Genomic DNA, 26,967 nt, shown 5'->3' with positions numbered 1-26,967 from the left:
TTGGGCATGTGCCGTCCTTTCTATGCTCTGGAAAACTCTAGCAAGGCTGCATTAAGATAAGTGCTGGCATTAAGATTTTCTTAGCTGATACTGATAGCTGATTATTAACCAGCCATATCGGCTGATACTGATCCAATATCTGATTTACCGGAATGCAGTCGGGCAGTGTGGAGAGCAACTCTCTGCAGGTGAGTCTGGGTGGGGGGGGGGGGGGGGGTGCAGATTGAGGCCCCCATGGTGAGGGAGGAAGTAGGGCAGGGGCTGGGGCTGGAGACATTGCCCAGCCAGAGCACTCAGTGGAACCTGGGGTGAGGGCGGGGAGCAGGATGGACTCATACAGTGGATCAGCATTCTGGTGCTTAAAATTGGCAGCGGGGTGTGTGTGTGTGGGGGGGAGGGGGGTTAGGGGTTTGAACTAAGTCTTGCCCAATGAGCTTTAGTCTAAGTGCTGCCACCACCATTTTTAAGTGCAGTAAGGCTTTCAACCAGAGCAGAGCTGAGCTGAGTGGGATGAGGACAGATGCGAGCTGCTCGCTGTGGACTCAGGGCTCTCTGCTCTGCTACCTTTGCCCCAGGAGCCCCGTGTCGGCTGCAAGTCCCCTGGCAGCGGGAGACGCAACTTGCTCCCCCACTGCTGCTGGGCAGCCGGGGGCTGCACGGCTGAGGTGGAACCCCTGGGGTAAAGGCAGCAGAGCAGAGCCCTGAGCCCACAGTGGACAGCTTGCATCTGCCCCCTCCACAAATCTGGGGGTGTACATACCCAGCCCATGCCTCCTCTCAGGGGTGCACTTAGTACGGGGAACCGCCCCCTCTTACCCTCCACACCCTGTGGACAAGCAGCCTGTGGCTCCATCTTGCTCACTCTCCTGCTCCTAGGTCCCATTCATGGCCCTGGCTGGGCAGTGCCTCCAGCCCCTTCCCCTGCCCTACTTCCTCCCTCACTGTGATGGTCTCGATCTACTCCTTCCCTCTTCTACACCCCTTGCCCTTCACAGACTTACCTGCAGGGCACTGATCTCCACACTGCTTGGCTGCATTCCTGGCCGTATGCATGTGTATGGCTGCATGCATGCATGCGGTGTCTGGGGGCCCCAGCCAGAAGGCATATTATATTTATCAGTGACATTATCAGCTACATTGGTCAAAAAAGCTGATGGCCATTAATGTTAATTTTCCTCTTATCAGTGCTGCTCCGATATGTCACTGATCAATGTTCCCTCTAAAGTTTAGCAATCTGTGAGCAATCCTGGCTTGAAGTACATGGGTGTCTCAGTGTGCCTACCTCTCCCTCCTCCTGCAGCAGCCCGTGGCTGGGTTGGGGTGAGTGGCGAGCGGCTGGATCCAAAGCCAGCAGTGGGGGGAGCGCTGGCGTCCCACTGTGTGCGTGGCATTAAAAAGTTATTGTGCGGCATGATTTTTTTTTATTGTGCGTGGCAACACACATATGCAGCTTAGAGGGAACACTGGCACCGATAGATCAGTACACCTCTACCTACTTGTAGTTCAGCAGTTCCCATGTCCAAGCTGTGGTATTGGCCACAACTTCCAAGTTCCCAAGAGAAATTTCTTATGGTAAAAACAGACATTGGGTTTATCCTGAGTCTGATTGTCCTGGGTGTTGACTCTCATTGGACATCTGTTTACACATGCATCTAGAATGGCACTTAACTCAGATTAGTCTGGGTTGTCATCTCATATACTCTGCAGGGGCAATGGACTTGTAGGACTGTAGGATCCCATAATAAAAGGCTTTGTCCTGGGAGAAAACCCACATCTGTTTTTGGCCTTTGGTATTAAATTGCTCTGTTTCCATGTCTGCCTTCTGCCAGCCTGATCCTGCATACCCGTTTGTGTGAAACTCCTGCTGAAGCCAGTGGGAGTTTTGCATATTGCAAATGCGAAGGATCGGGCCCAGGAAGTATGAATGACTGTAGCTTCTGACTTGAAGATGCCAAATGAAATTCCAAACTGCCAGATACAAAAGTACTGCCTCTAATTTATACCTGGATTCTATTGGACAGAGAACAATCCTTTGAAACTCTAAGCTCTTTCCTCAGACATCACAGGGGGTAAAAAGTGAATTAACCATATCATAGGCACATGGTACTTCCCTGCTCAGATTACACCACAAAATCTGGGCAGTTCCTAAAACAGAGCTGGGAAAGGAACTTGTGAGTTTAAGCAACACTAGGAAACAGAGCACTAGTAACATAACAGAAGACAAAAGGGTAAAGGAAAATTTTACTGCTTCTACAGTTCTGCACATCTGCAGGTTAGCAGAATTCATCATTAACTCGTTGTTTGTTGCACATTTATTGTGAATAGTGTGAAATAACTGCTTTAGCTTTAGTTTTGCTCTATAAAATGTGTTCTGTTTGTTTCAGAGAGATCTTGCTTGTGTTGACTTTTTACTGACTTAGTTCTCTAAAGTCTAAATGCTTTCTAACTGTTAATCAGAGTTTAATATATTCTTAAATATCTTGCATTTCATACAATTTAAAGACTTGGGTATCTGTGGAATGATTTGTTGTGTAGTCTGTTACAGTTAATACACTGCTTAAGGCTATGGCTACTCTGCACATGGACAAAACTCCTTACAACATAACTTGCTGTAAAATACTCCATAAGCAAAACATGTGTGTTTGTATTATTAGACAGATCTCGGTGAACTATTTTATTCTCTCTTCAAAAGTGAGCTTCTTAGAAAAACAATTATTTCTAACTCTGCTTCTGGCCTTTTAACTGTGATTTCAGAACGGTTTTTACCTCACATACTGAAATGAAAGTTAAGTTTGTTTTTGTTAATGTAAGTCAAGAAGTAGCAATGATTCAGTGTGACAGGCTGAATGTGAGCCATATGAGTTGAGCTAGACAAGCATAAAGGATGATTGTATTGCAAAATATCTCCAAGTAATTTGGATTTTGACACATTTATCACTTCTCCAGTTGCATTTTTTTCAGTTTCTTTTCTTCCCAAAGGAAAAAGTATTTGATGTGATGGAAAAATGTGTGCATTGTGTACGGGAATAGTGTGTTCTTGGTGAAAGCTTCCCTGCTGCAGTAAATTTCTCACTGGAACAGAAAGTCTTCTCTATGAAGACATTACTTGTCATGCCTTACTTAAAAATGACTTGCTAGAAATCTTGAAGTGAATCAACTTCAGATACTAATTTTATCACTGTAGCAGGCTGTTAGCTAGTGATTTCTCAGTTTGCTGGATAGTCTTTTCTATATGCAGTGATATATGGTATTCCACAAGCAGCTTTCAGTTAATAAAGATTACATCTTCATTGTGGCATGTAGAGTGCAACTCATACAACTCTCATTAATGCCACTAACTGGAGTTGCATGTTCCCCAAGATGAATGCCTATCCCTATGAATTCCATAATGTCTGGCAGGGTTCCAACACTCATCTAACCCTTTTAGTGGGGGTTTTTAAAGCACCATTTTTACATACTTTTTAATTTTTGTCTTCTGCATTTGGACCTTATGTATCAGTGTTATATAGCTCACAAAGGCTGCAAATGGATGTCCTATTTATTCTGGGATAAACCCTTGTATCTGGTGTAAAGGACAAGCATACAGATGCCCATTATCTGAGAACTGATTCTAAAACAAGTTTCCCAGGCAAGAGGTAGTAACAGTTTATTCTCAGGATATTGCAAACTACATTTGTAAAGTTATCCTAGGATTGCATCATTGAATCAACAACTACTCACTAAACCCTGATTAGAAGGGCAGTGTGTGTCCACATCCTAATCCCAGGATATTTTTGTTCTGGGACAGCACAGGTACAATTTATCCTGTGACAAATGTAACATCTGTTCCTAGCCTAAAGGAAAGCTGTTTAATTTTGTCTCAAAACATTTGGATTAGGTTAGGATTATATATCTAGTTTTATTATTGGTAAATCTATGAATTACTCCACTGGCACAGTCCATATCTCACTGAAATTATTAGGAAGACTACTCTAAAACTGAATTACATAGGAATAGGATTAAGTCCATTATGAAAGAAGGTCTAGATCATTATATATTTCTTACTGCTTAATACCATGTGTGAAATTTTAAGGAAATAAACCAGGAAAAAATGTTTTCTTCTCTCTTTAAGAAAAATCCCAGTAAAAAAAAGTCTATCACCAAATTCCAAATTATTCCTTACTTCATGTTTGCAAGAGACGATCCAATGTATGCTTTTACTTTATGGAATGTTAAATAGTTTCTGGCATTACTGTGCCCTTGCGGGAAGAACAGATGGTACTTTGAATATATTTTGTTATGGGATAAAATGTTCCAGGTCTTTGACAGATTATATCCATCTGTAAGGAAGAAATAGGATTTGTGTAAAGTAAACATGATAGAACGAAACAATTTCAAGTGAGTTTTGGAAGGAAAAACAAGTTATGTGGAAGCATGTTCCTGTGATTGTTCAGGTGATAAGCAAATCTATGGTACTTTTATATTCTCCTACAGTGGGATACTTTTATTTTAAATGTAAATATATTGTGTTAAATAGATACTAGTGAGTAATTTTAAAGAAATGAAATACTAGCATTTGGAAGGCCGTGATCAACATATAACACAGTGGTTCCAAGGAAACTTCACTATCTAGTGGTATATTGAAGATTGGATGGGTATTTGAGGCCTATTTAAGGTCTTTATTTAAGGCCTAAGGCATCATGATCATAAAGCCATGTGAAAGGGAAGCACCAGCATTCACAGTTGCTCAGCCATTCATGGCCAGAAGGCAGGACTAGCAACAACAGGGTGGACAGCAGTAGATGTAAATGGGGGCCAATCCCTGAAGGTCCATACCTCTTACCATTCTACTGTTGGTATAGTGCATCATGGTTCCTGTGGTCGCACAGCTTTGTATAATTCCCCCCCCCCCGTGTTTTTAATTTGGTTTCATGAACAAGCTGCAATATCCCTGTATAGTTTGAAGGAGACTGCCATGAAGTGGCATATTAAATGTTTATCTCCTGCAGGTCTTTTCAGTTCTCTAACCTAAACTCTTTCCAGACAGTCATATACTACTAAAAACAGCCATTCCCAGGCTCTAATTACTCAATTTCTGGCGCTTTGGTTGACAAGAACCAACAGGCAGTTTTGGAGTTGCAGAAGGGCTAATGAGGTTAGAGTGACGGATCGTCTCTGAGTCATCTTTTCCTTTCCTTCTATTACTCTCTCATTTGATGGCAAAGGGTTAACAAATTTTTGCCAAAAGGAACTAAAGGTTTCTGACCTGGTCAGATGGGGCATTTATTTAAGTATGCTAGGGCCATCAATCACTAGGCATCTATTGAGTAGACTGTGTGACTTGCCTAAGGACACACTGGGTATCTGGCAACACAATGAATTGAATCTGAGACTTTGGTGGCACAAGCAAGTCTCTAACTACTGGGCACTCCACTTATTCATTCTTAAACAGCCCCCCATGCCCTCTGCGTGCATATGCCAAGTCAGGACTTCTCCGTACAATTGTGATTTTTAGAAAAGTGTAGGGCACTTAGATGCCTAATCCAATTAAAATTTGAATACTAAACAACCTCAGGGTCTTCAAAGGTGTAGCTGAAGAAAAGCTGTAACAACAACTGTTTTGGAAGAAGGAACAGCAGGTTTCAGTGATCCTAGACCTGGTAGATACAAAGTACTCTGTAGATGGCTAAAATATCTTGAGTTGGAGTGCATGCTTGAAATGATAGGTGTACACAATGACACAAGAGTGTGATAATACCAGTACCATGTTTCACTTTGATTTGTAGTATGCAGAGAATTGAAGTTTGCTGTCCCTTATACACAAACGGTTATTCACAGTGTTGTCTATCGCAGCATTTTTTCTATACTTGGATAATTTAAGATGACAATGACAAACTAAGTTTTGGAAGCAATTATGGAAAGAATGTGTAGTTTTTTGTGAAGCCTGTTCTTTTCTTAACTCCACCCCAGCTGGATTTGAACCTGTGACTATGCTGTATAATAGTTTTGAAATAATTGGGATGGGGAGGGACCAAGGGATGTGGCACAGGCAACAAAAATGTCTCTGTACAGACCTCCCTTGCTGCCAGCAGATTTTAGCTGGTCCTGTAAGTGAAGAGGCTAAAACAACTGGAAGACAGACATTGACACATTAATGGGAGAATTCTAGGGAAACTACAAACTGAATTAGCAGGGAACACTCAGAATTTTACTCTGACTTGAACTGGTATTTCTCTGATTTAGTGGAAGCTGCGTTGTAGTTGCCTTCACTGAGGTTTAGTTATATTACAATCCCACTCTGTTTTCTGTCCAACTGTATTTTTCTTTTCAGATAGATGGAGGCCCAATTTGCATACCATTTATTTCTATCTTATTTGTTTTATTTTCTCTGTACTCTTTTAATGCTGGACCATGGCTAGCATATGTGGGACAGAGTGTATATTTGTTCATTCTTTCTTCCTCGTATTAATGATTTATTTCCTCGTGCTTAATTCACCTTATGTTTGTAATTTTCCTCTTCTGGAAAATAAAAGAAGAAAAAATTGGCACAAAGTGAAACACTTTATATGGATACTATCAAATTCAAACAAGTTATGTCACTAGCCCATATGAGGCTCTGGGACAATTATTAGTTTTAATGAAAATCAGTCTTAAATTAATACTTTGTTTTGTGTGTTCAACAAAAACAACATGTTGCTAGAAATAAGTTTTCTTGCTTAACCTAAATATTCCTTTGTAACACCAATGCTTATTGAAAAGGGGTGTATGGGGGTGTGTGTGTGATCAGGGGAGTAGCTGCATATGTATATTTACAGTAAGGAGTGAAATTGGGAAACACGTAAGCAACATGGCAATACTGAAGGTTCCAGCTCTGGGCCCCACATAGCACTGTTGTCTGGATTTGGGCCTTTATGAAAATAGAAGCTGTTCTTAAATGTTGTTTTGCAAAAATTCTATTTTCAAAACTGTATTTTATTTTTAAGGGTGTGATAGGATTGATTGGCTGTTTCTGGAAGCTTCCTTTGTTTTCAAAGCACCATACATTACCCCCAAAATGAAAAGTTTAATGTAACTTAATTTCCCAGAAAATTTTGAAAAACTTATTACATCATACATTAGCATTAAAGCCAACTTTGCAGCTTCATCCTTCTCTATGGACTCCTTTTCTGCATTTTGACCAGTTCTACTTTTAGCTGTCAGTTAATGTAGTTCTTTTGTGCAGTAGAACCTGGATTCTTCCCAGGGTTAGTTTCTTCACAAACTAGCCAAGGGCGCACACAACCATAGCAAACAGTTGTGGGGAATTGTTGAGGTGCTCCAGCTGTTTACAGCAGCTTTTATTTCAAAGGATGCCCCTTTTCAGATCAGTTGTGCTGGACTGCGGCTATACTTCAGCTGATTAGAGAAGTGGTATCTTTTGAAATAAAAAGCACTGTAACTAGCTGAGTGGCTTTTTATTAAACTGTCAACACGTTGTGAACTAAGCAAGTTATATACCATTCTGATACACCCCCCCCCAATTCTGCTCTACTTGTTAATAAATAATGAATGAATGAATAGTTTAAAAACAAAATTCGATGGAGGATTGTAAGTCGCATCTTATTTATAAAACAAACCACAACAGTATTATGTATAATGAGAAAATGTGATGTATAACTTGCAAAATAAACCAGACTAAGTCTTCTAACATCATTCTGGTTTATAGGATAAATCTGGGACCAAACCACAAATCATTATAAATGTAAAGAGCTGCATGCATGCGTAGGAGGGCAGAGTTCGACCAGAAATATTCAAACCTAGAACTAATCCTATGTTTGTAATTGCTAATCAGTGGGTGGCATCTATATTTGCCCCTGACTGCGTAGTTGGTACTGTACAGCCATTTAGTACCTGCTGCTAGGGTTGTGTGAAGCTTCAGTTGCTGATTTGATTTGGTGGAGATTTGGCTCGATTCAGCTGAATCGCTGAATCTGAATTGAATCAGGAGACCCTTTAATCTCTCTGAATCGAATGAGAATTCTCCAAATTGATTCAGAAAGATTTGATGATTCGGACATAAACACAGCTTTAAATATTTTTCCTCCGTACCTCAAGGTACCAGGTGGCTCATGTATGCTGAGATGGCGGGGTGGATGGAGCATTCCACAGGAGCATGGGGTGGGGTCCGCAGCATTCTCAGCACTAGACCTGGAAGTGGACGAGAAGCATCTCCAGTGTACTTCTGGGTCTGTCGGGGAGTGCGCTAGGGCCACACTCCCCGCACTCCCCCAGCTTTGTGGCTGGTGCCTCCTGCATCTGGGGGGGTATCTGGGGTCCCCCATGGCTGATTGGTGAGCTGGGAAGGTGCGGGTGGGGGGCAGTGTGCTTGGCAGTGGGTCCAGAAGTGGACCGGAAATACTTCCAGTCCACTTTCAGGTTTGCCATTGAGCACATGGGGGAGGGGGGGTGGCCCGCACTCCTGTGGGCCGCTCCATTTGCCCCACTATTGCAGCATTCACAAGCTGCGCCTGGTACCTCAAGGTATGTAGAAAAAACATTTAAATCTGTGTCTATGGCCAAATGTCTGATTCTTTGAATCATGATCGAATCTTCAGATTTGGGTTCAGCTGAATCGAATTGGGACAGTGATCCGAATCAATGAATCTAGTCACTGCCCCTGATTCAGGCTGAATCCAAATTGAATACGACCCATTTTGCGCACCCCTACTTACTATTGTGCAGTCCCAGTGGCACACAGATTGTTTTTCGACCCTACTGCTCAGTAGCAATAATCCTGCTATGCAGTAGCTCATTACTACTGTGCAGTTGTGGCGATGTCATGGTTAGTGCCTGCCTACACTGTGTTGCCGTAGCAGCGAGCTACGTTGCTGTACAGCTATGGCGATGTAGTGTCTGGTGTAGACACACCCAGTGTATCTGATTCTGCATAGCACACAGGACAAGACACTGTCCTTGTCCCAAGAAAATTAGCATCTAAGTTGATGACCTTTCTCAGATACTTTGGGTCAGGTTCAAAGCCTGTTTAAATTAATGGAAGGAGTCCAGAAGCTAGATTTCCATAAGCACCAGCAGATAATTGATTGACAGTGGCTTACTATTTGGAAAATAACATTCCAGAGAGAATAGAAGAGGGGGAGGGTATGGATGCTAAGTTAGCAGACTCAGTGGGGGAAAAAATGATGACAAGCAAAACTCTGGGAGTTTAGAAAGAGTAGGTGAAGAAATAACTGGGATTGTGGTAGCTGCCACATGGAGCAGGGAATGTATGTGGATTGTGAACACACGTTTTGGGAACTATAAGAGGTTGATTCCAGGAAACATGAGATTCTGCAACAGGATGAAGAACTAGACTATGATGTGGAGAAGATATGTGGAGAGAGCTGCGGGTGATTAATGTCTTTCTGTGGCTAGTAAAAGGGACCTCAAGTTGGACAGTGATGTAGGATTGTCTGAGATGAATAGGAATAGAATAAGCAGGTATAATGGTAGTGTTAATGATCAGTAACACAAAAATCTAAGTTAGTGCATAAGCTAACTTAGATCCAAAAGCAACAGCAGGCTGACTTGTGAAGAAGGAAAAAAAAAAATCTCATTTCATACGAAGATTATAATTTGAAGTAAAAATTAGTAAATTAGGATTAGAATAATAATTTGAAAGCTATTCATTAAACAGATATTTTGGTCTTTTTATAGCAGGGCTGTCAAACTGACAGCCCATGGCATGTGGTCCATTAGCGGTTATAACATGTGGGCCCCTGTAGCTACCTCTTCCACTGCCTTCAGAGCTGCCCAGGAATTGGCAAGCAATACGGAGGGAGCCACCCCCACAGCGTATGGCCTGCTCTGTGCTACACTGATGTTGGGCAGTACTGCTTCATAACATAGTTACATGTGGAGATGTCAAAGCAGTTCACAAAGTTAAGAGGCCATATTCACTTGACATATTAAAGGAGCCTGGCTCTTAAATGGTAGGTGCTCAGCACAGCACCTATGCAAATACTGATGTTTTAGTTTGGCTGCTTGAACTAAAACATCCAAAAAATGGTTTGGAGAAAGTCAAACTGAATTTGTGTGCATGTGTATTTTGACCAAAATGTTCCATTTGGTCAAAATGCCTATTCTTCTTAGACAATTCTATTAGAAAAACAAAAAGTAAGGGGCTCGATCCAATGTAGAAGTAACAGGCACATGCCCGACCCACCTCTGCACCAAGGCATGGGTGGCTGGGCCACCCATCAAACCAGCCGGTGCTGCACTGACTGGAAAAGTCACGCTAACTAGGAGCAACCGGCTAAAAATGGGCCAGAAGACAGAGGCTGGGCCACCAGAAATGGGTCCAGACACTCTCCCCATGGCTGGAGTCAACCCAGTAATTTCCCTGGTTGTGGGGGCACCTGGAGAAAAAGCCACCCACTCTTTCTGTGGGTGGAGCACCCAGGGAAGAGCCAGATGCCCTTCTCTCCACCAAAGGAGAGCTGGCCACTTCCCCCTGCCCCCACGCACATCCCCCATGGCCAGAATGCCCACGGAAGTGCCGGATGCTCTTCCCACTGCTGGACCACTGGGGACACAGCTGGACACCCTCCTCCCAGCCTTGTCCCAATCTTACTCTTGCTGAGCCCTCTAGCTTGGGGCCCACTGTTCAGGGCCACAAGCTCCTGGCTCAGTTTTGGTCACAGTCTGTGACCCACAGGTTCCAGGCCCAACAATAACCACTACATAGGAAGCCAGGGGCTTTTAGACCTGATTCCCCCTGCCATCCTCCTGCCTTATAGTCTGGACAACCCCGGTGTCATTCAGTCACAGAACCTACTGTATTCCTCACCCTGTATCCACTCAGCTTAATTTCAAGTTTGGGGTGTCCCCAGGCACCTCCTTTCAGTGGTCTCCACCTCCCCTACAGGTGCAATCCAGTCCTCTGTGGAAAAATGAAAACCGCAAAATGAAAGTACTGGTCCTGGCTCAAAGAAATGTCCCACATGGGGTACGCTACACCCCTTTGTGTTGGGCTTCAAGTAGAAAAAAAACAAAACAGAAAATATCCAAGGTACTCAGATTGCTTCCCATGCAGATCCTCAGCTTCTCTTTACTCAGGGGTCCCTGCTGAATCCTCTCATTACAGTCTGGTTTGAGGCTCCTTTTGCCACAGTCTGGGCTCTGGTCTTCACACCTCTCTGAGAAGTTTCTGTCCTTGGTGGCTTTTGCAGCCAGGCTGTCCCTTCCTGGCCTGGGGCTCAGGCTTATGCAGGGTGCTCTGGACCCCTCTGCTTCTGCCCCCTGGGTCATTAGGCTCTGCCTGTTCCTGGACCGGGTGTTCATTTTGCTTCAGGCACTTCTACCTGTGAGTTTGCCTCTGGCATCACCATAGGGGCACAGGTAGAAGGCACACAGAGATGAAGTAGGAGGAAGAGGAGGTGGGGGTGATCAGAACCACAGAACAAAGAAACCCGGGTGTGACAGGGGTGCAACCACTGTCCAGACTGTTTTCTGTAAGGGAGTCCTGCTTCTTGCCAAGGCTCTTGCTTTCCATGACTTTGATGGGAAAGTAAAAGGAGAACTGACCTCTGCAAGAGGCAACAGGATGGGTTTCAGCACTGACAAGTGCAAGATACTGCAGCTGGGGAAGAAGAACCAGCACCATGCCTACAGGCTGGGGAACTCCCTTCTCGTCAGTGCAGAGGCAGAAAAGGATCTTGGAGTCATCGTTGATGCCAAAATGAACATGGGCTGGCAGTGTGGGGATGCGGTCAGGAAGGCCAACTGTACCTTGTCATGCATCCACAGATGCATCTCAAGCAGGTCAAAGAAGGTGATCCTCCCCCTCTATGCGGCACTGTGGTCGGGCTGCAACTGGAGTACTGCGTCCAGTTCTGAGCGCCACAGTTCAGGAGGGATGTGGACAACATGGAGAGAGTGCAGAGGAGGGCTACTTGCATCATCAGGGGGCAGCAGGGCAGGCCCTACGAGGAGAGGCTAAGGGACCTGAACCTGTTCCGCCTCCACAAGAGAAGGCTGAGGGGGTGGAATCTAGAGGCCATTTACAAACTACTCAGGGGGGACCAGCAGGCAATGGGAGAGTCCCTGTTTCCCTGAGGAACCTGAGCAATGGAACTGAACCAGTGTCTCAGCTCTTATCTTTCAAATAGGCTTGGGACCACCAAAAGTACACCTTTTGACATATTCACTGTTTTATTTGTGGGGAAAAAGGTAATGTATGCTGTTCCAGTCAGCACTTTGAGTCAGGACATCTTTAAGATAGAACCTAAAATCATCAGTCACTTATGAAAATATTTGCCTTTAGGCATATTATCTCCTCCTATTCTGTAATGAGTGGATACATCCAGAGAAAGATTAGATGACCCTACCCTTATGTAGTGTTCTTCATATTATGGCAATGAGCATGGTTGCAGGACGTCATTAACTGAGATGATATGTTGCTTGTTGTCTCCATCTTTGCCCTTGGTACAGAAGTATGAAGTGGAGTGCTTTTGTTCTGGTGTTTTAAATGGGTATATAAGAGAAAGCAAGGTTGCAGAAACAAGCCTTGCACTTAGAGTAGAAGGAGATGGTACTTGTCAGGGGTGTTCATTCTGCATGGTTGAACCTTCCCTTGACAGAGCCTTATTTTCCACACAAAAGCATGTTACCTATATTGTAAAGAAATCCAGTGTGCCAGGAGAGTAAAGTTTTTGATCTTGACCTTCATCTCAGAGCTTTAGTTAGACTTTCTTCTGTCTTGAGCCCAGGCCATAAAGTATTTGGACAAAGATGTTTAAGGCCTTGAGCTTGTTTTGAAATTCTGTGGGAAGCCAATGTGGCAACGAAGCTTGTGTTTCTGGTAGGCTGCACTGCTTCAGAGACATGCTGTAAAGTCCTGTATTGGTTGACATTTTCTAGGTGCTGAAGGCTTTGAGCACGAATCACCAAGTTCCAGGCAGAGTTATCATCCTTATTCACTGATTCTGCACATTCAGAAGAAACCTTGTCAGTTATCATGGGTGCACTCTTCCTACACTGAACAAAGTTACCAATTTGGATTCCCCCAGTCCAGTGCATTTACTTCTTAGGACACCCAAAAGTCACAATCCAAGGCTTGTGAAATTGATCCAGAACTTTCCTGGCCTGGAAGAGAATCATAAGGCACTGGTGCCACCCGTGAACAAAACAGTCAGTGATACCCAGAGAAGAAAACTCTGTTTTCCTACAAACACTGTAATAGCCTAACTATCCACCCTCGATAACATCTATTCTAGCTTAGTACCCAGTGTCAAACTTTCTATTCCTGGGTAAGCTGAGAGAGGAGGTAGGGAAAAGCCAAATACATATGACTGAAACAGCTCTGGTAGGGCTGATGGACAATTTCCTTCTATCAATGGACAGAGAACAGAAAAACATTCTCCTGTTGGCCCTGGGATACTGCCATCTCACCTGACAGAGGTGGTAGGGGTTCATTCAAGAACATGAACAGTTTGCATCCTTGCTAGTGAGATGCTATCAGCAGTTATTGGAACATAGCTATGGAACCACCACTAGCCCTTATTTGTAGTATTCCACAAAGAACATCTGGCTATTCTGTTTAATAGCCACCTACAGCTACTGCATGGGCTTAAAAGCCAGCAATATGTTAAGGACACAGAGCTTACCTATTCTTTCCACATGGCTACACCACTACTGCCATGATGGCTCAGGGCTTCAATAAGATCAGCTCATAGATGAACAACACCTGGATGATACTAAAACACAAGCAAGACAGAAGTGATGCTGGTAGGGAAGATGAAAACATATTTGAAGAGTCTGCAGCCACTGACATGCTATGTCAGCTGGAGAAATTCAACCTGTAACTGTTGCTATTTCTTGCTATTGCTAAGTTCTCAGAAGGCAGCTTCTACAAACACCACTTTTTGTCATCTCCAGTTTGCTCAGAATCTCTCTCAACCTGGCAGACAATTACCTTGCTTCAGTTTTTCACGCTTTTGTTACCTCCCAGCTTGACTACCAGGGCAAAGGCAGCAGAGTGGGGAACCCTGAGCCCACGGTGGACAGCTTGTATTCTCCCTTGTTCTACTTGTCTTCATTCCAGCCATGGCAGGGGGGAAGATGGGCAGGGGCAGGGAGGAGAGGTAGGTATGTGCCACCCTCAGTCTGGCTGGGTCCATTCAGTCTCCCCTGTGGATCATGGAGGTCCATCCAGCCCTTGGCATCAGCAACACCAGGAGGGGAAGGGGCCTCTCCCTCCACTGGAGCTCCAGCTCCTGTGACCTGGGGCTGAGCTGCTGGGGAGGAGTGGCACAATACATTCATGTTTATAATGGGATGTGGGGGCTTCCAATTTTCTGTTTGCCCAGGACCCCAGTAAATCTTAATCTGCGACTGAGAGGGCCAGTAGCTCAGTGTTGAAGCTAGGGCACAATAATAATGATTTTCTATATCCTAAATTTCTCACTCTATGGGCAGACCATTGTTGTCCTTTTAGCAGGCATTAGAATTTGTTGGAATCCTTGTGCCTTTGTGATTGAATCAGGATTTGAAGGTTTTTTTGTTGCCTGGAAGCTGGAAAGTCTCTTGCTGCTTCTTTAATCTAGTGATAGCTTGTCCAAGACAGTGCCTGGATCTCAACATTTTTAATCTGGGCTTCTAGGTAGACAATCAGATCTAGGGTCTAATTTTGCTGCATGGGTTGGACAAAGGTGTACTGTTAGAAATCTTGAGGAGGAAAGAAGAGGTTTGGGTTTTAACTAGAGGTACACCGATATGTTGGTCACATATTGAATCGACACTTATAGAAGGAAAATTAACATTATCAGCTATTGGCTTTTTTTGGCTGGTGTAGCTGATAATGTCACTGATAAATACTGTGTGCATGCACACAGTCACATGCATGTACATGGCCAGGAATGTAGCCTGGCAGCTTGGAGAGCAGCGTCCCACCAATAAGGCTGTGGGGAAGGGAAGGGGCGTGGGGGATGGAAGGAGCATGCAGGGGGGGCAGATTGAGGCCCCCACAATGAGGGAGGGAATAGGGCAGGGGCTGGAGCAGGGCTGGGCGCTGCTTAGCCAAGGCAGTGCATGGGAGTCCAGGGCAGGGTGTGGGATGGAGCAGTGGGTGGCTCATCCAGGGCTGTGTAGGCGGAGTGAAGGGGGGGTGCTGTGCACACCTCTGGGGGAGGCATGGGGGTGCATGTCCCCCTGGATTTGTGTGTAGGGTGAGGGCGGGATGCCCAATGTTGACTTGGGGCCAGGGGCAGCACCAGCCTCTTCCCAGTTGGGGAGGGGTTGGGCAGGGATGAGCTTGGAGCGGGCAGGAGTGGGGCGGGCTCAGCTGCATGGGGCAGGTGGTGGTGGTGGCAGCCTTGGGAGGGGTAGCTACAGGGGGGCATAGGTCGGGGGTGCACGGCTGGTGCAGGGCTCCTGGGGGAAAGGCAGCAGAGCTGAATGCCTCAAGCAGGGGCACTGGAGGGAGACTGGGGGGGCTATAGCTTCCCCAAATTTTGCTCTAGCCTCCCTGCTTCCATCCACCCCATGCAGATGAGTCCACCCCACTCCCACCTGCTCTGAGCCCAGCCTCTGCCCCCGGCCCTGAGCCTGCAACAGGCAGCCTGCCTCCACTCCGTGCACAAACTGGGGGGGGGGAACACATACCCCCCCATACTGGCCCCGGGGTTGTACGCAGCAGCGGGGAGCCACACTCCCTCTCAACTCTCTGCACCCCATGTCTGAGCTGCCTGTGGCTCTGTCCTGCTCTTGACCCCATGGTCCCATTCACTGCTCTGACTGGGCAGCCCCTGTTCCTGCCCTTGCCCCACTCCCTCACTGTGGGTCCTTGATCCATCTCCCCACCCCACCATGTTTCTTCCCTCCCCCACTCCTCTTCCCCCCACAGATTTGGTGGCTGGATGCTGCTTTTCAAGCTGCCAGGGTGCATTCCTGTAAATTGGGTATTGGATGAGTATTGGCTGATATGGCTGATTTATAGCTATCGGTATTGGCCAAGAATATCTTTATTGGTGCACCCCTAGTTTTTACATCTAGAATCTTGTTTTTTATGTGTTCAGAATCTTTCAGCAGAAGTAGTCTGGTGTATATTGTTGCCATCACCACAGTAAAGGTTGGTGATCTCCTACTAGAATCCTTTAGTCTGTATATGGGTATGGGTATATGTGTATATACGAACATAAAAACAAGCTTAAAATCTGTTCATTTTATTTGTTTTGTCAGGCATCTTTCTTAGATCTGATCTTTAAAAAGATGAATGCACTGTCAAATGCTGCCTTATCCTGCCACATATGTGGTATGTTGAGTATGAAGGAAGGGCTTATGCCATTATTCAGGCAGTTATGAAGTATCCACTGATGCAGGCTACACTGGATACTTCATTGCTGATGAAGTCATGAATTCTTTGTTGTTGGGTGGTAGATTTCATGTTGATTGGTTCCTATCTGCTTCTAGGCTCTCTCTGTGAAAAGATCCTGTGCCATGCATAGGTGTTAGATGTCTGGGAGCTGGTTTCTTTTCACAGGGGATGCATCGGCATGCTCAGGAGGTGCACGTGCACCCCCTACGTGTTGCCAGTGAATTGTGCCCAAGTCTCATGCTCAGTTCATTAAGCACAGTACAATTTAATTAACATTTCTTAGACAGCTTTTCACAAGCTCTGCAGTTCACTAAAGAAGCAACTCAGAATTGAAGATGGGAGGGTCTTTATGAGTAACTTCTATTAGCTACATCTGGCAATATTGTTTCTGAATGACAGAAGTTTAAGCAAAATAGTTATGCATGCATCTTTTTACATTTCTGTAGCCAACAAACCAAATTAATTCCATTATTCTTTATGGAAAGTGTGTGTAGGAGCTGCTTTCACTAATGGGTTACATCTGTGGTTGCAGACTAATTAGCAGGATGATAGATGCAGGTTTCAGTTGCAGGGATTTCACTTTCATTCATGAGGAAAAATTTGAAGATTTGTTTCCAGCACATTTTCTTTATGCATTAAAACTTTCAAAGTCATCAGTAAATGGTAGGCTTTGATTTCCATTTGTTTAATGCCCGTGATAATTAACATTTCAGCAAGAACATTCTAACTAAATGTTCTAGTTTGTCCCTCTTTACAATAATCCTTTTTTCCTTTTAGCTAAAAACTTTAATTGGTATTTATAATAACCCTGCATTGGGAGTATTATTGTCAGCAGGTTGTTTGGGAGTGAACAGTGACTCATGTTGCTTTATCTCCACTTAAAATTAACATCATCTTCCACAGTGTCTATTTCATCTTCCACAGCTAGTGGTCTAAGTCAGTAGTGGGCAAAATGCAGCCAAGGGGCTGGATGCAGCCTGCAAGGCCGTTCTCTCCGGCCTGCAGGGCCCCTAAAAAATTTAGAAAATTAGTATTAATCTGCCCTGAGCTGCCTGTCATGCAGCCCTCGATGGCTTGCTGAAACTCAGTAAGCGGCCCTCTGCCCAAAATAATTGCCTTACCCTGGTCTAAGTCCATTGAGTGCCTGAAGATTTGAATAATTGTCTGCGAGTTGCATGGGAATGCCTGTCTTTTTCTTCCAGTAGTAAAAATATTTGGGAAAACAGGCAGCAGACTGGTATAACAAGTTAAGTAGGCTGCGAAAGCTTGGAAGTAAAGATCTTGCCCTTCTCTATCCTTTGTTGTGTAATTGACTCCTTTGGGGAGTTTTGGGAGCAGATATCAGAGCAAAATAAGGGAAGTGACTTTGCAACCTCAGAGTTTTGCATAATGCCAGGATAAATTGTAGGGAACTATTACATCTTGTTATAATACACCTTGGTATAATTGAAGGCATACCTCAAGGAAATGGATGCTTGGCATCAAGAGTTGGGAGGAGCTGTTAATCAACTGCAGTCTCAACCAAGTGGCAGCCCATTTTTTGGTAAAGTGTCTCGTCTTTGAAGCAGAGAAGAGAAAAGAACAAGGAAGAGGGGAGGAATCCCAGCTTTCAGTCTGGTGTCCCCTGCAGAAAGACCTGCAATTTCTGTGGGTATATCTCTGGCTCAGAGGTTGGACTCTTAAGTTATTTCAAGACCCACCAATGAGACATGGTAGAGATCAATATGGACTTGAGGAATTGCTGATGCATTATATTTTTGTTTAGATTCTGCCCATAGTTGCTCTGTTCAGACACTTCAACAGTCTAGTAAATGGCAGCTTAATTCTTGTGGATTTAGAAATTGCTGGCACAAGGAACAGACTTAACCTTCAAAAACTTCAGCCACCCTGTCACGGAGTGGGTGCAGGGGCAGCCGTGATCCCACTAGCGCCCCCTGCCGTGTCCAATTAGGTGATTCAGCACCCTCTACTCGCCCGCCACGTCTTTGATGTTCTAAGTTCAGTAAGGGAGGCTGCCTTGTCTCACCTTGGACACTACTCCGCTCTATGGCCCGTTCCGATTGGGGTGCCCCTGCCTTATGGGCGATGCGTGCCTCCAGCCTCCCCTTCAGCACACCCCAAGCCTCGCAGCTATTCCCGGGCGTTATCAAGCCCTTACACTTCAGCGCCCTACCTGGTGCCTCCAAGCTGGTTTCACCACCAGTGCCCCCTGTCTGGGGCCTATGCCGTGCCTCTCGCGCCCGTTGCCCCCTCTGGGGCCTATGCCGCGCCTCTCGCACCTTGGGACTCAGGTGGCATGTAGCCGTGCCTGGCCCCCTGCCCTTCTTTGGGTTCATCTGCCTGAGGGGGCCAACTCCACCCTCAGTGTTGGCGTCTCTGCCCCTCACACCGTGCCTCACTGGCGCAAACAGCTGTGCCCCACTGGCACCGCTTGCTGTGCCCTGCTGGGCACCAGGAACCCCCAGATTATTGGGGAGCTCCCGTGAGGCCTCCTCACACCCCTACAGCCTCACCTGGTCCGCCGGTGTAATAATCACAACTCAACCATGAGCCAAATGGCTGCAACACAAACATAAGAAGCTTCCTGGCTTGTAACACAAAGCCTGCACTCACTTGGCTCCTTATCATACCCCTTCTAGGGTTCTTTCCCTACCCCATGCATCATTGCAGCCGGTCTGCATGGTTAGGCAGCAACCATCCACCCGGCCTGCTCAGCTCTCCTGCAGAGCTCCTGCTCCTGTGGCTGTCTGGAGGGAACTGCCAGCTAGGCTCCGGCCTGGGCTGTTTATAAAGGCCCCGCCCTGCCCCCTCCTGGCCAGCTGACCAACATTAGTTGCCGTGGCAACCCTCACCTGAGCTGCCCTGGTGATTGGCAGCTCTCTTTATTACTATTGCTAGTAGCGAGCACCCTAGTGCTGTGCTACACACCCATCCCTTTCTACCAGAATGGAGACCGTTCAGAGAAATACAAGAGTATTTCTTTCCTTGTTAAAAGGAAATAGTGTGTGGCTGTTGGTCAGTGTGATGAGCAGTGATCTCAGTGTACCGGGAACTTAAATTAAGTATTTTGCAGGCATCATGAAGTGATTTTGCACATACTTACATGGATTTTGTCTTGAGTTTGTGGAGCAGCATGAGAAATAGGACAGGTGTATTTATTTGTAATTTAAACAAGTGGGTAGTGGAGGCTGGTATGGTGGACTGTTTGGAGGTGGGAGGAAAATGTTCTCTGCGGTAGCGTTCTGGCAGGATGTGATCAGGTGAGACGGAATTTATAAAGGCAAAAGAAAAGCAAGTTGTGTTAACTGAGACACAAGATGGAAGGATAAGGCTGTTTTTGAGATCTGATACAAAAGGAATCTATAAAGTTAATTTGGCAACAAAGACCCAGAGAGAGGTCAGAGTGAGAGCTGATACAAAGTCTACAGGCCTGTGTGATAAGTGGAATGGTGGTGTTGTCCAGAGTGGTGTGCTGGGAGTATTTAGAACTCTGCCGCAGTCATGCGTCGCTTAAGCTGATGGCTAAACTTCATGTGGTGCCATAAAAACAAGCTCAGGTTTTAGTTTGGGGACATTAAGACAGGTGTGGAGCAGAGAGAAAATCCATATGAAGTTAATAGTTGAATCTGTGCTTGCCGAAAATTTTTTTCAGAGATAAGGTACAGAGAGAAGAGATAGTCTTACGTGTTTCTTTCGTTGTGCCACCTACTCTTCTCTCTTTCTTTCTAGTATGTCCCAAGGGCATAAGCGCAGGGGGCATGCATGTCCAGAGGGGGAACCCAGAAAATGAAGATTACTTATCCGCTTTAGGGCTCTGGACTCCAGAAGACAGATGCTGATGAGAAAAACCCACATGGTTTGTCAGCCATGCCTATATACAGCTGGGGTGGTGGGTGACGTCACGGACGATCACCGGCCGGGCAGGATAAAAGCTGGCACCAGCTGGGAGCCAGGCAGAGTGGGAGAGGCAGCAGGAGCTGTGGATGCTCTCCATACTGGCAGTGATCAGCAACAGCACAACAAAGAGACGCCAATCAGGCAAGAATACACAGGCAGCAATGGCTGCCGAAGAACCCCACACCGGTCACGGGCAGAACCAGTGTGTGGGGGGAGATCCTGCTCCAGAAAGAGCCAGGGAAAGTTCGGGAAGCAGACAACACTCCCCATGCCAGGCACATGTGGCCTGGGTCAGGGGAGGATAATTAGACAGAAACCCAAGAAGCTCTCAATCAGGGCAGAGAGCTGAACAGCATTGAGGGACGCTGCTAGGCACAGGTGTCAGGCATATTCTGTCTAATAAGGGTGTTCAGCCATGTCCTAAGTTTTCCTTTTAGGTACCTGCCTTTCCGGTGTGGTTTTTCCCTTTTTGTTTCCTACTAACCTGTGCCTGCTCCTCTGTTATCTTTTGTCTTCCTTTGTACTTTTTATTTGGTTGGCCACTTGTTGGTGAAGGGTCCAGGTGGCTGCCAGACACCAAAGACTGTTCGCAAGAAGCAGCAGTCACCCAACAGAAAGGGTGACCCACAGAAGAGGAAAGATCCAACTGAGTCAGAGTCCATCAGGAGAAGAAGAAAACCCAATACATGGAAAGGGTGATGTGTAAGAGTCATCAAGACTGGAGGGCCGGCCACCTCAAGATCAGGTGGCCTGGCAGAGGCTGACATATGGAAGAGGTGTAGGGGAGGTGGAGCCCCATGAATATCTGCCAGGAGGAATATCCAACCTCGAGGGACTGCCAGTGGGGAATCCCCCCACAGAAGGAATACTCAAAGTCATGGCAGATGAGTTCTGGGGTTCTTCCTGGGGTGATCGGGGTCCCTGTCAGAGGTTGTACAAAACCTCCTTGCGCCCGTCACCAGGCACCCGCATCAAGGCGGTACATGAGTGGGTACTCGAAGCAAGGCGGGCACATAGTAGTAAAAGTGTCTACTTAAATGAGACAACAAAAGTCAGTCTTGGAAGTAGTTAGGATTGATTAGGCCTTAACCATCAGTTGGAAATCCTTGAGTATATGTTACTAAGTCAAATGTTTCTAGTCTTATTTGTGGAGTCTAGAATATTTAGAAAATTACAAATGTGTATAAATAAAACTTGGGAAATAAAGAAAAAGCAGTTGTACTGTTTGAGAAGAGGATGCATGCTTAAACTGGGAAGAAGAGATGAAGAAAGCAGCACAGGTGGATGAAAAAATGCTTTAGAAAACAGAAAACGTTATTGTAAGATGTGCACACTGGTTGTGTGTATGTTGTACTGGCCTCTGAAATCTGGTCTTCAAAACTGAAAAATGTATTTTATGTTCTGGAAAGTCAGGAAAATAATAATAATAAAAACAAATTGATAAGAGAGCAAGCCAGGGCAAAGCATCTTTGGAATATCATGAAAAAGCTTAGCTGACAGTCTGCCGCCCTGTGCAATAACAAGAAGAGTTGGAACTTGAGTTACACTTTTTAATAATTGAGTGTTGACTAATTGGAAGATGAAATACAGTGTGTAGTTCTCTCATTGCAGTGATTCTCTTCAAGTTGCTCAGAACTCTTTCCTAGTGGAAATTAAATTTACTCAGATGGTCCCATTGAAGTCACTTGTGGAGTAAATAGCTAGTCAGCACATGTAAGGTTATCAGAATGTGGTTCATACTATTTTGTCTACCACCCTCAAACAGGGACTTTGCTGATCCTCTTTTTGTAGTGGCTGGGCGTGTCTACACAATATGCTATGGCATCGTAGCAGCAAGCTACTGCACTGTAGTTCATTGCTACTGCTCAGTAGCGTTGCTGGGCACTAAGCATATGGCAATGATACTGCACAGTAGTAATGAGCAGTATCTCTTTGCTACTGTGCAGTAGTGTCCGGCAAAAACTGTGTGGTGACGGTACTGCTCAGTAACTTTGGTTACTAAACTGCACGTGTAGATGTGGCTGCTGTGGTTTAAAACATCCAGGTTAATTTTGCAGGTGATTGGAGAATATAGCTTTTGAGCAATAATAGATACCTGTGGCATTGTATTGGCCTCTGAAATCTGTTGAACAAATGCTTGAAGTAGGTCCATATTTGGGCAAATTTCTATTGACTGTAGTGGTAGTCTGGTTGAAGCTTATGCCCCAGTTTTCTGTTGATGCTTGATTATCCCTTGCAGTTTCCATTGAATTATCTCCACCAGGAACAAGTTCCATGCATGCCCTTGATGGCATAGTGTTCAGGGTAGACTTCATACCAAGGGCTTGCTTTACTAATCACTTCTATAGTTGCCCTCTTATGGGAGACAAATTCCACACTAGAGGAGGGGAAAGTAGAAAAAGTGACAACTCTTCAGTAACTTACAGTATACTGTCTTGCCTTAACTTTTGGGTGATTGGAGTAGAATCCAGTAAATACTTGTCAACCATCCTCCTGCACTGTAGAGCTCACTAGGGGTAAGGAAGTGTAGTTTAGGGATCTGGTTCCACAATTTCATTGATCTATCAGCTAGATCAGGGTTGGGCAAAATACGGCCATGGGCGGGATCCAGCTCACCAACTGATTGTATCCAGCCCACAGCTGAGCCTGTGGTGCTCTGCATGGGGCTGAGCTCCACTCGCGCCTACCCAGTGCAGCCTACACTGCACTCCTGCCACATGCTGCACTTCCACCCTGTGCCCAATGACAGCCCTATTCCCGGCCCCAGCCAGCATACACAGCTTCCTGGCACTGCTGTTTCCTCTGCTGCTGTGGCCACCCAGGTACTACTTGGCTCCCCCAACCTCCAGTTGCTTGTCTTCCTCCTCCTGCCTCTGCTGTGCTTCTCTGGGCAGCACGTAGCATGCAGAAGTAGGAGTGGCCATGGGGACACGTGCTGGGCACCACATATTTATCCAGGTGAGGGGGAAGCTGTAGCCAGGCAGCTCCTGCCCCAGTGTGCGGGGTTCCAGCTCTAGCTCCTTGCCACCTTCCCCCTACTCAGCTGCTGGTGCAATGAGCAGTTTCCTATGGGCAATTGTGTGGGTAGAAGGTGGCCAGGAACTGGAGATAAAGCCCAACGTGCTGGGGCAGGAGCTGCCTAGCATGGGGCTGCCCTGGGTGGGAGTGCAGCTTGGGCTGCCCTGTGCAGAAGTGGGAAGGGCTTGGCCCCATGTGGAGTGCCACAGCGGAAGCCATGGTCGAATAGCAGGCAGGGAGGAAGGGAGAAGCAGACTGCATCTACACCTGCACCACACCTCCCAAGTGAGCTGTTGCATGCACCCCCTGTCTCCCCCTCCCTCCCACTCCTGACTGGCTTCCGGGACCTAGTGCCCAGGCAACCCCTACTCCCTCCCCCCCCGCAAGAGACAGTAAAGAAGAGTAAGACTTTATTTTGAGCTAATCTGCAATTGCCTCTATATACTGTTAGGGTGGCTGTATTTGGATCTTGGGGAGCATTGGATCTGCAGCTGAATAAAAGGCCTAGCAAAGCTGCTAACCACCAGGCAGAATGTTAAAAGTAACATTGGAAGTTGCGTAGGCAAGCATTTCCTAATGATGCAGTAGTGTTGTAAGATATATAGCTCATTGTGTAAGGAGAACAGGTTGCAAACCACTGGCTATAATTAGGAGATGAGCAGAAGCAAGACCTTGGAGAGGGTGAAGAAATCAGCAAGGAACTGCAAGTAACCAAAAGAAGCTGGGGTCATGGTTTTAGGCATGCGCTCATAGCAAAAAGACATGTAAATAAATGAAATGCATAATGTAGTAAACAGAGGAGGAGCTTAAGATAGGAGGAAATATGTATGGGACAAAGGAGAGACAAAGGTGGAGTAAATGTTAATGAGTGTGAACCAAAGGGTATAAATGTAGAAAGAACTAATGTTCAGGACAGCTTCCCAGTTTGTTTTAGCTGTCTCCATTTTGAATAAAGCTGTTAATGAGCAATGTGTGTAGGTGATGCATGATGGCATTGATCCATTGCCTCCCTAGTCGTTGGGCATTGCATGGAGTCAGGGTCTAACATATACATTACTCAAAAAAAACAGAAATCAGGACCCTCAACAGCTCACCAGAACTTCTTAAGTGGCCCGCCAGCCAAAATAATTGTTCATCTTGAGCTAGATGAACAGGCGTAACCTCCCCTCCACTTGTGGAACTAAGGACTAATATTTGTAAGTATGGCATAGAGCCAAAATGTGGGCATTCCACTAGATGTATAAAAATTTAACTTTGGACCTTTTTAATTCTGGCAACTGAGAGAGCAGAGGGATGTTTTTTTTTCCAGCTGTGTGTTGTGGAATGAAGTTAAGAACAAAACCACTCTGTTGTGACGTTTGGTTACTGAAGAGCACTTACTCTGTGGAGAGGAGGGTTTGAATCCTGTTGAGTAACGAAGACAGAGTTTTATCTTAAACCCTAATGGATACTGGCTATAGTACAAAACTGTCATGCAATATGAGAAGAAAATGCTATGATTTGCAGTGTCTTCCCAGGAGGACCCAACCCTGTGTTTGATGATACTCAAGACAGAAGTACATTGAGAGCCCTGTGTCTGGCCCTGCCTACTACAGTCTTTCTCAAAATCATAAGTAAGGAAAGTTGTAGAGAAAGCCAAACACAAATAAGAAAGAGATTGATGGAAGCAAAATGAAAAATTGTTGTCTAGTTAACATTTTTTGAATCGCCATGAAAATTCACCATTAATTACAAAAATGACAATGTCTAGACAAATGTAACCAATATATTTGTAAACAGTAGGCTATAGTTGTAAGAGTTGTATTTTGACATGAAGACCCCATCATTCTTGTGAAGTTACAGGATGTTGTTTCATTCCAACCATTAAGTTACTTTGGGGAAATCTATGATAATGGAATATACAGGACCTCCGATTGATGAGCAGAGACTGAGGCCTAGACCTACTACATTAACTAACATTGAAGCATTTTTACCAGCAGGAAAAGCTATGAGAGCATGTGGAACCGTTCCACTTCAATCTTTACTCAGCAGGAACTATTGTTGTTAATTCTGAAATCTATTCTCTGTAATTCATGGGGTAGGAGCCCCCAGAAAAAGGTTAGACTGTCAATTTTTTTTTTAGTTGGATTTTATTTGATCAAGAACAAAAAAATGTTCCAGTGGGACTGCCTACTGTTAGCTAGGAAGTAACCACACATGCAGCTGCTTGGTGCTCTGCATTAGAACTTGTTCTTCAGGGAGGGAGATCTACATCCTTGATTCTCACACTGCTTAGTTTAAAGCACCTTTCAGAGTCCCATACAATAGGCTGTCATATATATATATTTAAATGCCTTAATCTCAGTGGTTTGCACAAAGCAAGTTTTAATTAGCTCAGTTGTCATTCGGTTACTACAGAAAAGGAACGCTTGGCACATGCATGTCACATACCATGAAATGTGTGCTCTTCATCCTTTTAAGAGTGGGGTGGGGAAGGCTTCTGCCTTCTGTGTGGGTGTGAGGGGATAGAGTGAGAGGGACTGGAATGCCCTGCAGGCAAACAGGGGAGTGAGAGGGGAGGAAAAGCTGAGGAAGAGAAAGAAAGTTGAAAGGTCAAAATCCCTGACACTTCCTGTATGAGCAGGGGTACAAGTCCTTAAATGTGGATAAGTTTTAATTTGAGTAACTTAATTTGCTCTGCCTCACAACTGACCTCTGGCCCAATTTCTTGAAAATATAGCCCAGGGACAGTGAACTGGGTGGCAAATTTGCCGCAAATGGCTGCTGCTATGTTTGACTTGCATCCAGTTCAGGAGGGGGCAGGGAGCAGAGTGACCAGGTTAAACATGTGGATTGCTTGAACTTAACTTGTGGCACACTTGCCAAGGTTTGGCTCCATAAAAAGTGCCATCTAGCCCAGTATCCTGTCTCTGAGAGTGGCAGAAGTGGATGCTTTAGAGGGAGTGCATTGAACTAGATACCCCTAAAGCAGGGGCAGGTAAAATATGGCCCACAGGCCGGGTCCGGCCCACCAGGTCATTCTATCTGGCCAGCAGGACCCCTAAAAAATGTAGAAAATTAATTATTTTCTACCCATGGCTTCCTGTCAAAGATGACAAGGCAGCAGCAGTACCCAGCAGCAAGGCCTGCTTGGCTCTGCATCTTCCCCCTAGCCCCCAGCCAGAAGCCTCTGCCTCCCCACTGTGCCCAAAAGTGCAACTCAGATAAGAACATGGTGGAGGACCGCTGGTGATTGCCCTAGTCTTGAGGGCCGGATCAGCTCCTGCTGAGTCTTGTGGTCCCAGCAATGCAGCCAGGAACTATGTGGTGTTGGAGTTGCCAGTGGGCAGGTGCGGGGTGAGGAAAAGCAGCAAAGGTAGTTGGGAAATTGTGGAAATGGTGGAGGCAGCAGTGGCAGGGAGGGGGCTGAGGGGCAGTGAGTGGGCAGCTGGGAGTGCAGTGACAGCTGGACAGGAGCGCAGGTGCCCCAGGGTGAGAGCCAATGGGGGCTCAGAGTGGGGAAGCAGGAATGCAGGGCTGAGGCTGGTAGGGGCTCTATGGAGCCAGGCTGTGCCAGCAGAGAGAGAGGGGAGCTGGCCAGTTTCATAGAGCCCCTGCCAACCTGGGCCCTGTGCTCCTGCTGCCCTACCCTGGGCCCCTGGCACCAGCACAGGCCCCACGCTCCCACCCAGGTGTCACTGCACTCACGTCTGCCCGCCCACTGCCACTCACCCTGTGCCCCT

General features: G+C 45.8%; 1 protein-coding gene across 4 annotated transcripts in view; it reads left to right on the top strand.

Moving 5' to 3' along the window:
• Window positions 1-2,126: 2,126 nt before the first annotated feature.
• FBLN2 (fibulin 2) overlaps window positions 2,127-26,967 on the top strand; it is a 198,289-nt gene continuing 173,448 nt past the window's right edge. For 2 of the 4 annotated variants that reach the window (XM_019536956.1, XM_019536957.1), the window contains exon 1: window positions 2,127-2,272. The gene's annotated coding sequence lies outside the window, so the exon portion shown is untranslated. The remainder of the gene's footprint in view (window positions 2,273-26,967) is intronic. The other 2 variants (XM_019536958.1, XM_019536959.1) reach the window with 2 other exon arrangements.

Source organism: Crocodylus porosus, unplaced genomic scaffold, assembly GCF_001723895.1.
Source record: "Crocodylus porosus isolate Cpor-Errol unplaced genomic scaffold, CroPor_comp1, whole genome shotgun sequence".
Classification (NCBI taxonomy): domain Eukaryota; kingdom Metazoa; phylum Chordata; order Crocodylia; family Crocodylidae; genus Crocodylus; species Crocodylus porosus.
This window is presented reverse-complemented; position numbering and strand designations above follow the sequence as displayed.